At 36.1% G+C, this 15,423-nt stretch overlaps 1 pseudogene; it reads right to left on the bottom strand.

The window, feature by feature from the left end:
* Positions 1-553: 553 nt before the first annotated feature.
* Positions 554-8,471, bottom strand: LOC100586381 (annotated as a pseudogene).
* Between the last annotated feature and the right edge of the window lie 6,952 nt (positions 8,472-15,423).

Raw genomic sequence — 15,423 nt, 5'->3', positions numbered from 1 at the left:
GAGAAAGTATAATTCCTTTGACTTTTGTTATTAATTATATACTACATATGTAGGTCTCTCTAAATAATACATTATTTAACTTTGTAAGTTTTAAAACTTTCTGTAAAGATGCATGCTGTATAGACTTCTACAATGCTCTTTCCTTACTCAACATTGTAATTTTAAAAGCCTTTCATGTTTTAGTTTCTTATTCAAATATATGTATTGTTTATAAATTAGCCTCTTAATTGAAGATACTGAAATCTACCTCAAAGAGAGTTCATGAGAGATAATGAATACAAAGTTCTTATAGCAGTGCTTGACCCATTGTAGTTGTTCAATAGTGCATATATAATAAGAGTATATAACGTTATAAAATTAATACATGTAGTATTGTGTTCTGGGCAACTAAATATGTTACTTTTCAGAAAACTATCATGGCAGCTGCATTTGCGCAAATGCGTTCGGGAGCACTTTATCACCCAAATATAGCTATTGGGGAACCGGTGGGCTAAAATGGTGGCAACATTTTCTAGACTCCAATTTTCCAACTGGTAAGTCGCAGGATGACAACTCATAATTTCATGGTAATTTTGCACATCCCCGGGGAAGAGAGAGGAGGTGACGGCTGCGGCTCCCCCTTCGCACGCTCCCCGAAGGTGTCCGGCCCTCCAATCCCTCCCAGGCTGCGGCCAGCAGGAGCAACTCGGCGCTGCGCTGCGAGCGGGCTCAGGCCAAGGAGGACGCGGCAGGCTCTGCAGGCGGCGCCCGGCGGCGGAAGAGGGGCTTCACGCACCGCAGCTGCGCTGGGTTCACGGTTCTGTCCTGAGAGCACGACGAAGCGTTTTTGATTCCAAGTTGCGGTAGTAGGAGCAGCAGCGGCGTCCACCGCAAAAGCCTGAGCTTATTGGGAGGCAGAGGGTGGGTGGTCCTGAAGCAGGGCCTGCGGCAGGACACTCAGCTGTCGGGTATTCCGCCAAGCCGGAAGCCCGGGCGGGTGGGTCGCATACGTCAGAGACCGGCGTCAGCCCGCAGCGCCGGATTTCATTGTTTCTGTGGTTAAATCCTATTCCATTGTGTATGTACACAACATTGGCTTTATCTGTTTATCCGTTGATGGACACTAAGATTGATTCCATATTTGGGCTACTGTCAATGGAGCCATGATAAAGATGACGCGGATATCTCTTCAATATACTGATTTTATTTTCTCTTAATATACACTCAATAGTGGAATTACTGGATTAGATCGTAGTTTCATTTTTAGCTTTTTCATTTTTGTTTTGTTTTGTTTCTGTTTTCGTTTTGAGAAACCTGCATACTTTTTCATGGTGTCTAATAAAAAATAAATACATCTAAAAATGTACTAAATTTACATTCATGCCAACTGTGTATAAGTGTTCCATTTTCTCCACATCCTCATCTAACTTTGTTATCTTTTGTCTTCTTGACAATGGTCATTCTAAATGGAATGAGGTACTATCTTATGTGGTTTTGGACTGCATTTTTCAGATAATTAGTGATGTTGAGCATTTCCTTGTGTCTTCTTTGGAAAAATGTCTATTCACGTCTTATGCTCACTCTTTAGTTGAATTTTTATCGCTGTTGAGTCTCATATATTTTGGCTATTAACTCCTTGTCAGATGCACATATTTTCTATTATTTTATAGGTTGTCTTATCACTCTGTTAACAGATTGTATGCTGTCCAGAAGCTTTTATTTTAATATCTTATTGATATTAATTTTTCTGTTCTCTAACTTGATACAAAGGTAAGAGTTTTCCCTCAGCTTCACAGGTTATCTGTGTTCTATCTCACTGCCTTTAAGAGTTTTTCTTCTTTTCGGTGTCATGCAGTTTGATCATTCTTCTTTTTTCAAGATGTATTTTATTTATAATTGGTGCATAATCATTGTACATGTTTATGGAGTACAGTGTGATGTTTCAATGCATGTGTATTCTGTACAATGACCCAATACGGGTAATTTGCATAATTAGCACTTTAAACATTTATTATTTATTTGTGCTAATAAAATTCAAAATCTCTCTTCTAGCTGTTAGAATAAATAGTACTTTATTATTAGCTGTAGTTCCTGTGTAATAGAACATCAGACTTTATTCTTCCTAACTGTAACTTTGTAACTTTGACAAACCTCTCCCCATTCCTTCATCCCTTCACTCTCCCTAGCATCTGGTAACCACCATTCTACTCTCTCCTTCTATGAGATCAACTTTTTTAGATTTCACATATGAGTGACATCATGTGCTCTTTTTCTTTCTGTGACTGGCTTATTTCACTTAACATAACGTCCTCTGGGTTCATCCACACTGACATAAACGACAGAATTTTATTGTTTTATTACTGAACATTATTCCTGTGTGTGTGTGTCTGTAACATTTTCTTCATTCGTCTGTAAATGGGCACTTATACACTATTGGTGAGAATGTAAATTGGTACAACCATTAGGGAAAACAGCATGGAGGTTTTTCAAGAACTTATAAATAGAACTACCATATATAAGATCCAGCAATCTCACCACTTAGTATATATCAAATGGAAATAAAATCTGTGTGTTTGAAAGATAATTGCACTCCCATGGTTATTGAAGCAGTATTCACAATAACCAAAACCATTATTTCTTTTAAGTATTTCTTAATTTTTTTTGACTCATTACACTCTAAACTTTGATAGGATTCATGCCTTGTTTCTAACTTCTGAAACTTATGAGCCACCAATTCATTGAATATTGCATTCCTGTTTATAAAGTCTAGTAAAACAATTAAATGTTTTTTTATTTCTTCTCATTTAGTCTTGATGTATAAATATATTTGTATTTTGTATTAATTTGCCTTCTATAGAGTATATGACTACATTAATTGTACCCAGCATTCCAGTTTACTAGTCTTCTCATTAGCACAGTCTATTTTAATAATGTAATTTGTATGCCGTAAATTATTTACTACATTTTCAATACTTCATTTTCCATTTGCCTCTTTTCCAAATATGATTTGACAAGCTCATAGGTTTTTTCCACATTATTATGGTTTCTTGTTTATTAATGATATTGGCAAACATTTAAATATAAGCCTCATATCTGAGTTTTATGTGCCATATAATTTATCTAATCCTTCACGCTAGTAGTGTATATCCTTTTCTGCAACATAATTTATAATTTAGTTCTCACATGTGGAAGACAGCACACTCCAGATGCCAGCAGGCAATTGATCTATGTTTATTCCATTTGCCTTGTCAGAAGCTGAACAACCCACATAGATGTGACATCCTTGTGATCAGATCCATCTGAATGGAGCACTGACCTCTTTCGTTGATACTTCTTTGGATCATTACCATTATTTTCTTCTGGTCCTGAGAAGTTTCCATATTTTTCTTTCAACTATATTAGGCATTTTGTGAATTCTTGCAACTTATTGGTAATTTTAGTTATCTGCATTAAGTTTTTAGAGCACGTCATTTTCCTGAAAAGCAGAAATATCAACATTTGCATACATGAATAAAATATTTTACATAGATTTTCTATGGCATAGATCACCACCTCATGAGAAATTCCAAGTTTCTTCATCTGAAATACCACTCTCTTCAATAGACAGTATTGTAGTAATTTGTAGGATGTGTTTCCTTTTTTACCATTAGAAAATTAATTAAGTATTATGCACAGATTTCTGAAATACTTTACTGCAGTAAATAGTATATGGTCAGAATAATTGTTTCCTTTAACATAAAACTAATATGGGCAAAATTGTTTACCTGAATTCAGGTCTTTTGGCTTTAATTGCCATTCTACCTCATTAGCATTTACCTACCTCCATAAAAACTATCATTTAAATTTTTTGTTTAATTCGTAATTTATTGAAAAGAGTGTTTTAAAATTTTTTATAATGTTTGTATTGCAATTGAGGACATTTTCAATAAATAAATGGAGACCCTCACTAAGTATTCCTTTTGAACTAGAAATCAGATTTCTCCGGTGCAACTCCATTGCCTGCCATAATATTTATGAAAACTACAAATGCCAGCACACTGTTTCAATACTCAGTTGTTCATATCTAAATATCTTGTTAGCTATGAAGCAAGCCAAATATAAATGCTGAATATGTAGTACCAATAAACAGCTTCTTCACAGAAGAAGACAGTAAAACACTAATTTTCTACAATATGTCACTAGTTTATTAGCTCTTCAATAATATTATTTAGGTTATATCAAGTATAAGAGGTTCTTTTACCTGGGTTCCAAAGGGCATAAACAAGGATGCATATAGTCAGATTTATTTTTATAAACTTTTGATGTTTCTCTTGCTGTGCATCTTACTGTGAATATATGGAGAAAAAGACAAATGTACATTTATTAGTGGTTACATGAGTTTTGCCTATATGGTTTTTTGCTTATATGGATGTCATAAATGACAAGATAAAATAAAATAATGAAGTTTGATAAACTCATCTGTGCCCTGTAAACTTTAGTCTACTAACTGCATACCTTGATTCAGTTACTATTTATTGGTTTAAAAAATCATTTTGAAGAGCTGCAAACCAAACTTTATTACACATTTCTGAATCAGGAAAGGTTAAACTCTGACATAGTTCCTGTGTGCCACAGACTCTTTGGGGAATAAAAGTTCTGCAAAAAATGAAATGAAATAAAATAAAATAGATAAGAGTTTCCAAACTCTATTTTTAAGAAAGTTTGAGTTTTCCTCTATGATTAACCTGCACTCTACAGTCCCTTTTACCCAAGGCATGGTCCCTAGGTAATTTTTTAAAGGTTTAGTTTCTGGGAAGTTTTCAGCAAACCTATCTCGTGCTTTGTCCCAGTTTGTTTGTTTTTGTTTTGGAGAAGGTGAACATCTTCAGTTGAGGATGGATTGCCTGTCTCCAAGCCAACACGTGTTCGCTGAAGCTGAAGCTGAATCGGTTTTCATTCCCAGCCATCCTTCCCCAGGCCTTCACCTTTTATCCAACCCATCTTCTCCAACATCTTACTTTTGTTGCTGTCGGTAATTCCAGAATGAACAGAGGCAGGAGAATTATCTCTTTGGAAAGTTCCTTCACTTCCAGTCTGCTATGTTTTCCACCTCTATTTTTATATTTTAGATTCTTCAATGACTATTTATCTTCATAGTCTGTTTCTGTGAACATATTTTACTTGTATTTTCTTTAATTATTTTATTTCCAACTATTTTTTCTCCTTACTTAGAGTTGGTCCAATTAACAATTCATCTTTCTTATCAAGGCAAGGGTGAGCTCTAACTTGTGGTTCACAGCCAGCCCAGGTATCACTGCTAGGGTGAGTGTAAAACGGTAACACAGTCTCTCCAATTTTCACTTCATGACTATGCTCAAGTACATAAGGGTCACATTAATTTCCAGTTGAACAATCCATTTTCCATTGACAATTGTCCCCTTTTGACTGCCTTGATCTACAAGGACATAACTTTGTAAGTCATGGTCAAAATAAATTTCTGCATGAAACTTACTGACACCAACTTCAGGGATTCAAAGAGCATGCTCAGGATCATTTTCTCTTCCAATTGCAGCAGGTTTTACAGCAGTAATGATAAACAGTGACCCTGTATACAACACAGGTGATCTAATGACAATTACTCTAATACACAGGGCCAAATTTTTTTTCTCATTTTCCTCCTGAGTATCTTCTGCAGTTACATTCCCTTCACTGGTAATGTGCGGAGGGCTGCGCTGGGGCCATAATGGATGCTTGTGGAACCAAGAGGCCGTGGGAATGCAGGCATCGAAAGGCAGCCTCGCCAGGATGGCTGCTGTGGCCCCCACCAGGATGCCCTGACACGGTTGCCTGGAGCCAAACGGGGCTGTGGGCAACAAGCGAGGGGACGGCTGATGGCCCTCCCCGATCTGCAAGGCCTGGAAACCAGAAAACTTCTGGGAACTATTACATCTTCCTCGGCTATTAGCAACAGCAGGAGGAGTGTAGGAGAAGTCAAGGGGCCGGAAGCGCTCGGGTCCTTCCTGGCTTGAGCCAGAAACAGTGGACAAGAGAGTTTTAAATAAAGTTTACATGTGGCTAGATAGGACCTGCTGATTACTCTTAAATTTTTTCCACATTTATTGAGCTATGATTTACACATTGCAAAGTGTATACATTTAGGGTGTAAAATAGAGTGCTTTGAGATGTGTATATCTTCCCACTTTTCCCCACTTCCTAGCCCATGGTAACTAACATTCGACTCTCTGTTTTCTTTTTCTTTCTCTCTTTCTTTCTCTTTCTTTCCTTTTCTTTCTTTCTCTTTCTCTTTTTCTTTCTTTTTCTCTTTCTTTCTTTTATTCTTTCTTTTTCTTCTCTCTCTCTCTCTCTCTCGGATTCCACAAATAAAAGCATGCAGTATTTGTCTTTCTCCTATCTCACTTATTTCACTTAGCATAATGTCTTCAAGGTTTATCAATATTGTTGTAAATGAAATAATTTATTACAGCTGAAATTACCTCTCTCACACAGTTTATCCATTTATTTGTATCAGAAGAGTGCAGATACCCTTGGCGATACTGTTTTTATGTCCTTTGGCTACATACTCCAAATTGAGATTAAGGGTACTTCTAATTTACAAATTTTAAGGAATCTCCATACGGTTTTTTTAAACAATGTCTGCACCAATGGTCATGCTCAGCAACAATGTACAAATATTCTCTTTTCTTTGCACTCTAACACTTTTTATCTTTTGAATTTTTTATAATAGCTATCTTAACACCATGATAAGGTAATATCTCATTGTGATTTTGATTTTAATTACTCTGATAAATAGTGATGTTGAGAATGCTTTTACAGATCTGCTGTCCATTTTTAAGTCTATGGAAAATAGCTATTTAGATATTTTGCCCAATCAATAATAAAATTGTTTTTTGTTTTGTTCTGCTGTGGGTTTTTTTTTTCATACTGATTAGTGTGACATATAATTTGGATAGTATCATATTATCCCACATACGGATTACAAATATTCTCTCTCATCCAATATACTATCTCTATATTTTGTTGATTGTTTTATTTATTGTGCAGAAACTTTTTACTTTGGTATAGTTCCACTTTTTTATTTTTGCTTTTGTTGCTTGTGTTCTTTATGTCGAATCGAAAACATCATTGCTATGACCAGTGTCAAGGAGCTTTTTCCTGTTTTTTATAGAAAATTCATGATTTCAGTTCTTTTGTAGAAATCCTTAATTTTAAACTCATTTTTGGGATGATATAAGAGAAGAACTCACTTTTTGTGAGTGCATATCTAGTTTTTTGTACACCATTTCTTGATGTCATTTTCTGTTTCTTTTCTAATTCCATGGTAACAGTTGACTGTGTATGTGTGAGTCTATTTCTGGCTCCTCCATTCTGTTCCATTGGTTTTTATGTAGGTACCATACTATTTTGATGACTATAGTTTTGTACTATAGTTTGAAATCAGGACATTTGAGGCTTTCAGCCTGTTTGTTCTTCTCAGTATTTGGCTATTTGGATTCTGTTGTGGCTCCTTACTCACTTTACAATTGTTTGCGCTACATTTATTTTAATGGCATTAAAATTTTGATAGAAATTTGACCCTAGAACTTAAAGTATAATAATAAAAAAAGAAATTTATTTAACTATGTAGATAACTATGTGTAGTACAGATATTTTAACAATATTAATTTTTAGAATCCGTGAACACAGGATATAGTTCCCATTCTGTATTCTTCAATTTCTTTTATCAACCTTTTATAGTTTTCAGTATGCAGATCTTTAATATTCTTGGTTAAACTCATTCTATTTAATGAATTATTTCATTCTATTTGCTAATACTATAAATGAAATTGTTTTGTTTATTCCTTTTTCAGAATATTTTGCTGTTACTGTATCAAATTGCAACTGATTTTCAATGTTAATTTTGTATCCTGCAACTTTACTAGTTTCTTAGCTATAACAGGGTTTGTTGCTGTTGGTGGTGGTGGTGGTGGTGAAATGGTGGGCATTTTTAACCCTAGTTAACACTTTAAATTGATAGTTGCTATTATTATTTCATAGTTCTTTAAAATATGACCAGATGAATTACTGCTGTCATGAATTCAACGTAATTCACATGTTCCCACTTAAAATAATTTTACCTGTTTTGTCTGGGCCCCAGGATGAAGGGCACCCCATGGGAGCTGGGAGATTCCACATGGGGAGGAAGAAGCAAGCAGGGAGGAGGCTGAGCGAGAGAAAAGGAGAGGGGCTCTGGGGACAGTAGGGAGGAGAGGGGTCGTGTCGGAGATCCAGTGGGGAGAGAGAATGGGCCAGAAAAGAGGTTAAAGGTGAGAGTGGGCAACAGGACTGCTTCTCGGCACAGGCAGGGGGTAGGGAACTTTGCTGAAACTGCAGTGCCCAGTGAACAGTGTGGGCAGGGTGGGAGGGAGTGGAGAGGACCAGGCGGACCTCAGGGTCAATTTGGAGGAAGGAACATTTCCCGGTTCCTTCGCCTCTGCCCAACGTTCTGGGGGCATGGTCCCCCCAGGGGCAGGGCAGGGGAGGAGGCGGCTCCTGGCGGGCTCAGAGAGCTGAGGGGTGCACACCCGCTTTGCAGGGCCGGGATGACGGCGGAAGCAACGACGGCTGCAGATGCTGCTGGCCCGGTGGGTGGGTGCTGGGGGGCCTAAGCTGGGCGGAGCTCACAGGGCCCAGAGTCTGGGGCCTGCAGGTGGCCCTGGAGGAATCACCCGCCCGTGTCTTCCAGGAGACAAGTGTGGACGACGCCGTGGACAAGCCCTTCCTAGCTGGAACATATACGAGGCTGGAATTTAAGCTCGGGAAGACAAGCGGCCAGAATAAGGAATGGATGAAACCCTAGTGCAAAGTCCAGCCCAGGGGAGGAAGCGGAAATGCCTGGCCTGCATCAAACTGGGCTTCGAGGATAAGGTTCCGTGCCGGATGGGTCACTGCCCTACAGAGACGCAGGCTTGGCGGCAGTCTGAGGAGTACCAGGAGACCCAGTGCATCCAGACGGAGCGGATGGTGAGGACCCACAGCTACTGCTTCTCTGCACAGTTCGCCTTCTCCAAGGCCCAGCCCACAACTGACCCCAGCACTAAATTGCATGGCGCCTCCTGGACCACTGCCGGGGGTGACCAGTGGAAGACCCCACCTTCCAGAGAGAAGACCCCACTATATCCCCAGCAAATAAAGCTGCTCCCCCTACCAAAATAAATAAATAAATAAATATACATAAAATAATTTTGGTCTTTGAAAATACTGTATATCCTCTGTTTACTGGTAAACGTGCTGCTCATGTATCTGTATGCCTAGTCAAACTTTTTAATGAAGTTAACATTTATGATTCTTTATTATGATACAAAACAGCAAATTTTATAATGGTTTTAATATCATCTAACATGATTGAAAATATGTTAATTTGTCATTGCTATGAATCTTTGTGTTATTTATTTTAGGCTGTAGTATTTGATTTTCTGTTTTGATTTATTTCACTTACAACAATGGCCTCCAGTTCCATTCATGTTGCTGCAAAAGAAATGTTTTTCTTCTTTATGGCTGAATAGTATTCCATAAATGTATAAATGCATAGCACATTTTCTTTATTCAATCACTGATTGATAAATTTAAATTGACTCCATATCCTTGCTATTGTGAATAGTGCTGCAATAAACATATGAGTATGGGTATCTTCTTTAAGTAACAAATTATTTTCTTTTGGATTGATACCCAGTAAAGGGAGTGTTGAATCACTCTAAAAATAGAACTCTAAAGTTCTATTTTTAGCTTTTTGAGAAATCTCCATACTGTTTTCCACAGAGGTTGTAGAAATTTACATTCCCACAAACAATGTGTAAGCGTTCCCTTTTCTCTGTATCCTTGCCAATATCTTTCATTTTTTTGCTTTTTAATAATTAGCCATTATGAATGGTGTAAAATGGTATTTCATTGTGGTTTTTAATTGTCATTTCTTTGATCATTGGCAACGTTGAACATTTTTTACATGCTTGTTGGCTATTATTGTCTTCTTTTTGAAAAATATCTGTTCCCATACTTTGCCTCCTTTTAAATGAGGGTACTTGTTTTATTCTTGTTGAGTTGTTTGATTTCCTTATATATTTTGCACATTAGCTCTTTGTCACATGCATAGTTCACAAACATTTTTCTTATCCCATAGGTTGTCTGCTCACATGTTAATTAAAAGCTCCTTTTAGGAGATTTTTAGTTTAATTAAGTTCCATTTGTCTATTTTTTTTATTGTTGCATCTGGTTTTGAGATCTTAGTCATGAATTCTTTGTCCAGGCCAATGTGCAGAAGAGTTTATCATAGGGTTTCTTCTAGAATTTTTATAATTTTAGGTCTTCATTTTAGTCTTTTAATTCATACTGAGCTGGTTTTTGTATATGGTGAGAGCGACAGGTCCCATTTCGTACTACTGCATATGGCAATATAAATTTTCCAGCGCAATTTGTTGAATAGGATGTCATTTTCCCAGTGTATGCTTTTGCTGACTTTGTAAAAGATCAGTTTTGTGTAGGTTTGTGACTTTATTTCTAGGTCATCTATTCTGTTCCATTGATCTAGGCCTCTATTTATATCAGCACCATGCTGTTTTGGTTATTAAAGCCTTCTAGTATATTATTCTATATGAATTTAACTTTTTCTAATTCTATGAGAAATAACATTGGCATTTTGGTAGGAATTGCGTTTAACAAGTACATTGTTTGGGGAAGTATGGTCATTTTGATGATAATAATTCTTCCAATCCATGAGCATAGGATGTTTTTCTTATTTGTTTGTGTCATGTACAATTGATTTCATCAATATTTTGTAGTTTTCCTTGTGGATATCTTTAGCCTATGTGATCAATTGTATTTCTAGTTACTTCACCTTTTTTCTAGCTATTGTAAAAGGAACTGACTTTTTAATTTGGTTCTGAGGTTGTTCATTATTATGTATATGATGCCGTATAAAATGCTATAAAAAAGTGTATAAAAATGCTACTACTTTTTTTACATTGATTTTTGTATCCTGAAACATTATTAAATCTTTTAGGAAATCTAAAAGTTTCTTGGTGGTCTTTAGATTTTTCTAGATATAATATTATGTAATCATCAAAGAGGAACAATTTGACTTCCTAGTTAAAATCATATGCATTGCCCACCAAGATCAACAGACAAAAATCTGTGGGGAGGGCACAGGTGATGGTATTATCTTTAAAGTGGTCATGTGACTACGGTTGGACGCCTAGGCTGAGAGACACTTAGCTAAGAATTGCCTCTCTAGTTTCAATGTACACATAAATCACTTCCAATTCCAGGCCTCTCTCTTAGTAATGTGATTCTGCAGGTTTCGAAGGGGTTCATGAATTGACTTCTTTAAAAAGTCTCCTCTTAATGCTGATGTTTCTTCCAGTACATCCATTGTAGTGGCACTAGCTAGAGAAAGTAGGCACAGCACACAGAGTTCCTGACACCCAACACTCTTACCACAATGTAAATACTTTTGGCCCAAAGTGGAAACCACCAATCACCATTCAGAAACATGTTATTCTCAGCTGGCTCTGTAAAGTTTACAGAGGCTAGAGAAGGCATCAATGTTTGAGTAAGTCTGCATTTTGAAACCATGTACACATGAGTTAATACAATGTATATTTAGCATGTACTATGTGTTTAGAAGTATGTACAGAGCACTGTGCTAGAAATATCATGTGACATGAGCGTATCCTCATGGCTCCCTGGGAGTTGGGTGCCAAGTGTTCTGTAATTTCCAGGATTTAAATGAAGGGCCCAGCATTTCCATTTTTTCTTTCATTTTTAAAATTATTTACCTTAAAAAGAAAATACGTAGAAAAAAACTATATAGACACATGAGAGGGATAGAGAAAGGGTGGACTGTTCAGAGGGATTTTTAGTATTTATATTGCCTTTCTTGTGACTTGTAGAGCAACCACTGGATTTGCAGAAACAAAAATCAAAAAACAGGTTACTTGGTGGGATATCTGTAGAAGAACTGCCTTCAGTGAAAAAGAAATTGTGGTCCACAAGTAGATAATTATTTGCTCCCATTTATCTGTTTTTTATTTTCAGGAAATTGTGGGCACCAGCTCAGGAGAGGCAGCAGGATCCATCTGTCAAATTTCTGGTCTCCTTTAACTAGTTTTGTGAAAGGAGATTCTAGGGTGAGGCCTGACCTGGATGAGGCCTTAGAAGAGGGTGGATCTGAGCAGGGATGCAACAGAAAGTGGGCCCCATGCATCTGATGCCTATGCTGGTGGAATATTTCCAGTTCTGTCTTTCCTAATCCTGCCCAAGAGAAACTTGACTCCTAGAGTTTGTGTAATTTCAATCTATTTAGCCATTTCCCTGTCATTTTTTATAACACACAGTAACAAGAAAGTTAACCAAAATTCTTAGAGTTTTTTAGGAATATTATATGAGAAACTAAAAAAAATTATTTTTACTTAGGTTAAAGAAATGAGGATAATCTCAACAATAGCAATAATTCTTCTGTCTATGAATAGCCCTTCAGGTGATGACATCAGAACTCACAACAACAGCATAAGGGAAGTGGAACAAATGTAGCCAAAGTCCCCTGTACACCTCCTTTCTCTCTTCTGACCACAGAATGTTGAATTCATTTAGCCACTTGCTCTGGAATGAAAGTATCTGGACAGCAGAAAGCGTGAATCTGTTTCATCTGTTTTTCTAATGGTCATATGATATAGTTTAGATGTCCTCTCCAAATCTCATATTGAATTTTAATTCCTAATGTTACAGATGGGCCTGGTGGGAGGTGGTTGATTTATGGGGATGGATTCCTCAGGCTCTGTGCTGCCCTTGTCATAAGAAGTACTCACAAGTTCTAGTGGTTTAAAAGTGAGGCATATCTCTCCCCCATCTTTCCTGTTCCCACTTCTACCATGTATGCCTGCTCCTATTTCATCTTTCACCATGATTATAAGCTCCTTTATATGTTAATGTTGTTACAAAATTTCACTCAATTTTCTTATTATCTTACCTGTCCCTTCTTGTAGTAGTATCAGAGAAGCCAAGTTAAAACAGAAGATCCAGAGTCTCACAACACAATCAAAAATATCCAACTTTCACTTGAAAATCCCTTGTCATACCAAGAATGAGGAAAATGTCAAAAACAATAAGACAATCAACAGATGCCAAAACCAAGATGTCAGAGATGATAGAATTAACTGGCAGTGATTTTAAAGCAGACATGATAAAAATGCTTCAATAAGGAATTATGAACGCACATAAAACCAACGAAAAATGAAAGTCTCAGCAAAGAAGTAGATGATATAAAAAACCAAATGGAAATTTTAGAACTGAAAAACACAATAACGAAAATAGAAACTCAGTGGATGTGCTCAACACAGAATGAAAACAACAGAGGAAAGAATCAGTGAACTGGAAGATAGAACAATAAAATTTACCCAATAGCAGAGAAAACATACTGAAAAAGAAAAGTAAACAGAGCTCCAAAGTTCTGCTGGAACATAATGAAAGATCCAATATTCATGTCATCAGAGTTCTGGAAAGAGAAGAGAAAGAGGGTGAGGCTAAAAACACACCTGAAGAAATAATGACTAAAAGCTTGCAAATTTGACAGGATTTGGATAACAAGCCTACAACAAGAAGCTGAGCAGACCACAAACAGGATAAACTCAAAGAAATCCATGCCAAAATACATCATAATTAAACTAGTGTAAGCTAAAAACAAAAATTTGAAAGCATCAATGAAAATTTTATGCCTTACCTATAGGAGAGAAAATGTGATTGACAGCATCAGAGACCATGGATGCCAGATGAAAAAGACACAGTATTGTTCAAGGGCTAAAAGAAAAACATTGTCAACCCAGAATCCTATAACCAGTGAAAATATTCTTCAGGAATGAAGAGGAAATCAAGATATTCTCAGAAGAAGGGAAAAAAAGAAAATTTGTCACCAGCAGACCTATCTTCATAGAATGACTAAAGGAAGTTATCCAAACAAAAAAGAAATGATAAAAGAGAGGATCTTGGAACATCAAAAAGAAAAAAAACTCATTAAGCCACGATATAGGTAAATACAATAAGCTTTCCTTCTCTTGAGTGTTCTAAATTATGTTTGACATTTGAATCAAAAATCATAAAATTATCTAATATGGTTCTAGATGTATGTATGTAAAGGAAAAGTTTAAGACAATTATAAAAAGGAGATGGTAAAGAATAAGAAAGGGAGGCAAGGTTTCTACACTTTACTTGAAATGGTGACACCAGTAAACTGTGATGCTATGTACATATCATATATACAACCTAGAGCAACCACTAAAAAAGCTATACAAAGAGATATTCTCAAAAACAAATGCAATTCTGAAAAATGCTCGGGTATCCACAGGATGGCAGAAAAAAAGCAAATCAACAAATGAAAAGCAGAACAAACAGAAAACATAAAATAGCAGACAAAAGACTTAACATCAATAATTAAATGTGAGTGGTCTAAATACAACTAAAAACAAAGATTGCCAAATTGGATTAAAAACATGACTCAACTGTATGTTGTCTACAACTCACTTCAAACAGAATATAGGCAAGTTGAAATTAAAACAATAGAAAAAGACATATCTTGGAAACAATAATCAAAGGAAAGCAGGTGTGCCTATATTAATATCAGATAAAGTAGACTTTAGAGCAAACAAAATTACCAGAGACAGACATAAAGTAATCATAAACATGCTGACTCACCAAAAAGACATAGCAATCCTGAACGAGCATACACCAAATAACAGAACTGCAAAATATGTGAAGCAAAAACTAATAGCACTGAAAAGGCAAACAAACAAATTCAGTTATAATTAGAGATTTCAACACCCCTCTCTCAACAATTGACAGAAGAAAAAAATCAGAAAGAATACAAAAGAACTCAACATCACCAACCAATTTGATCTAGTTGACATTGTATAGAATATACCACGCAATGACAGCAGACAGAATGTGAGAATGACTCACTTTCTTTTCATTTGCTCACAGAATATGTATCAAGATAGACCATATCTTGAGCCATAAAAGAAACCTCTAGAAATTTAAAAGAATTAAAATCATACAGTATGATTTTCACCACAATGGAATGAAACTGGAAATCAACAACAGAAAGGTAATAGTAAAACTCCAAATATTTAGACACTAAACAACACACTTCTAAATTCTGCATGAATCAAAGTATAAAAATAAAAAATATCAAAATTTACAAAACAGCTAGAGCAATGCTGAGAGACAAGATTATAGCATTAAATGCTTACATTAGAAGAGAGAAAAAGTCTCAAATCAATCATCTAATCTCTCAGGTGGAAAACCCAAAACAAGCAAAATAAACCCAAAAGAAGCAGAAGGAACAAAATCGTAAAAAGAACATAAAAAAGTAAAAATTAACGTTAAAATTAAATTTAAAAAAAGAACTAAAATAAATGAAATTGA

Source organism: Nomascus leucogenys, unplaced genomic scaffold, assembly GCF_006542625.1.
Source record: "Nomascus leucogenys isolate Asia unplaced genomic scaffold, Asia_NLE_v1 Super-Scaffold_518, whole genome shotgun sequence".
Lineage (NCBI taxonomy): Eukaryota > Metazoa > Chordata > Mammalia > Primates > Hylobatidae > Nomascus > Nomascus leucogenys.
Note: the sequence above shows the minus strand (reverse complement) of the source record. Positions and strands in the feature narration are given on the sequence as shown.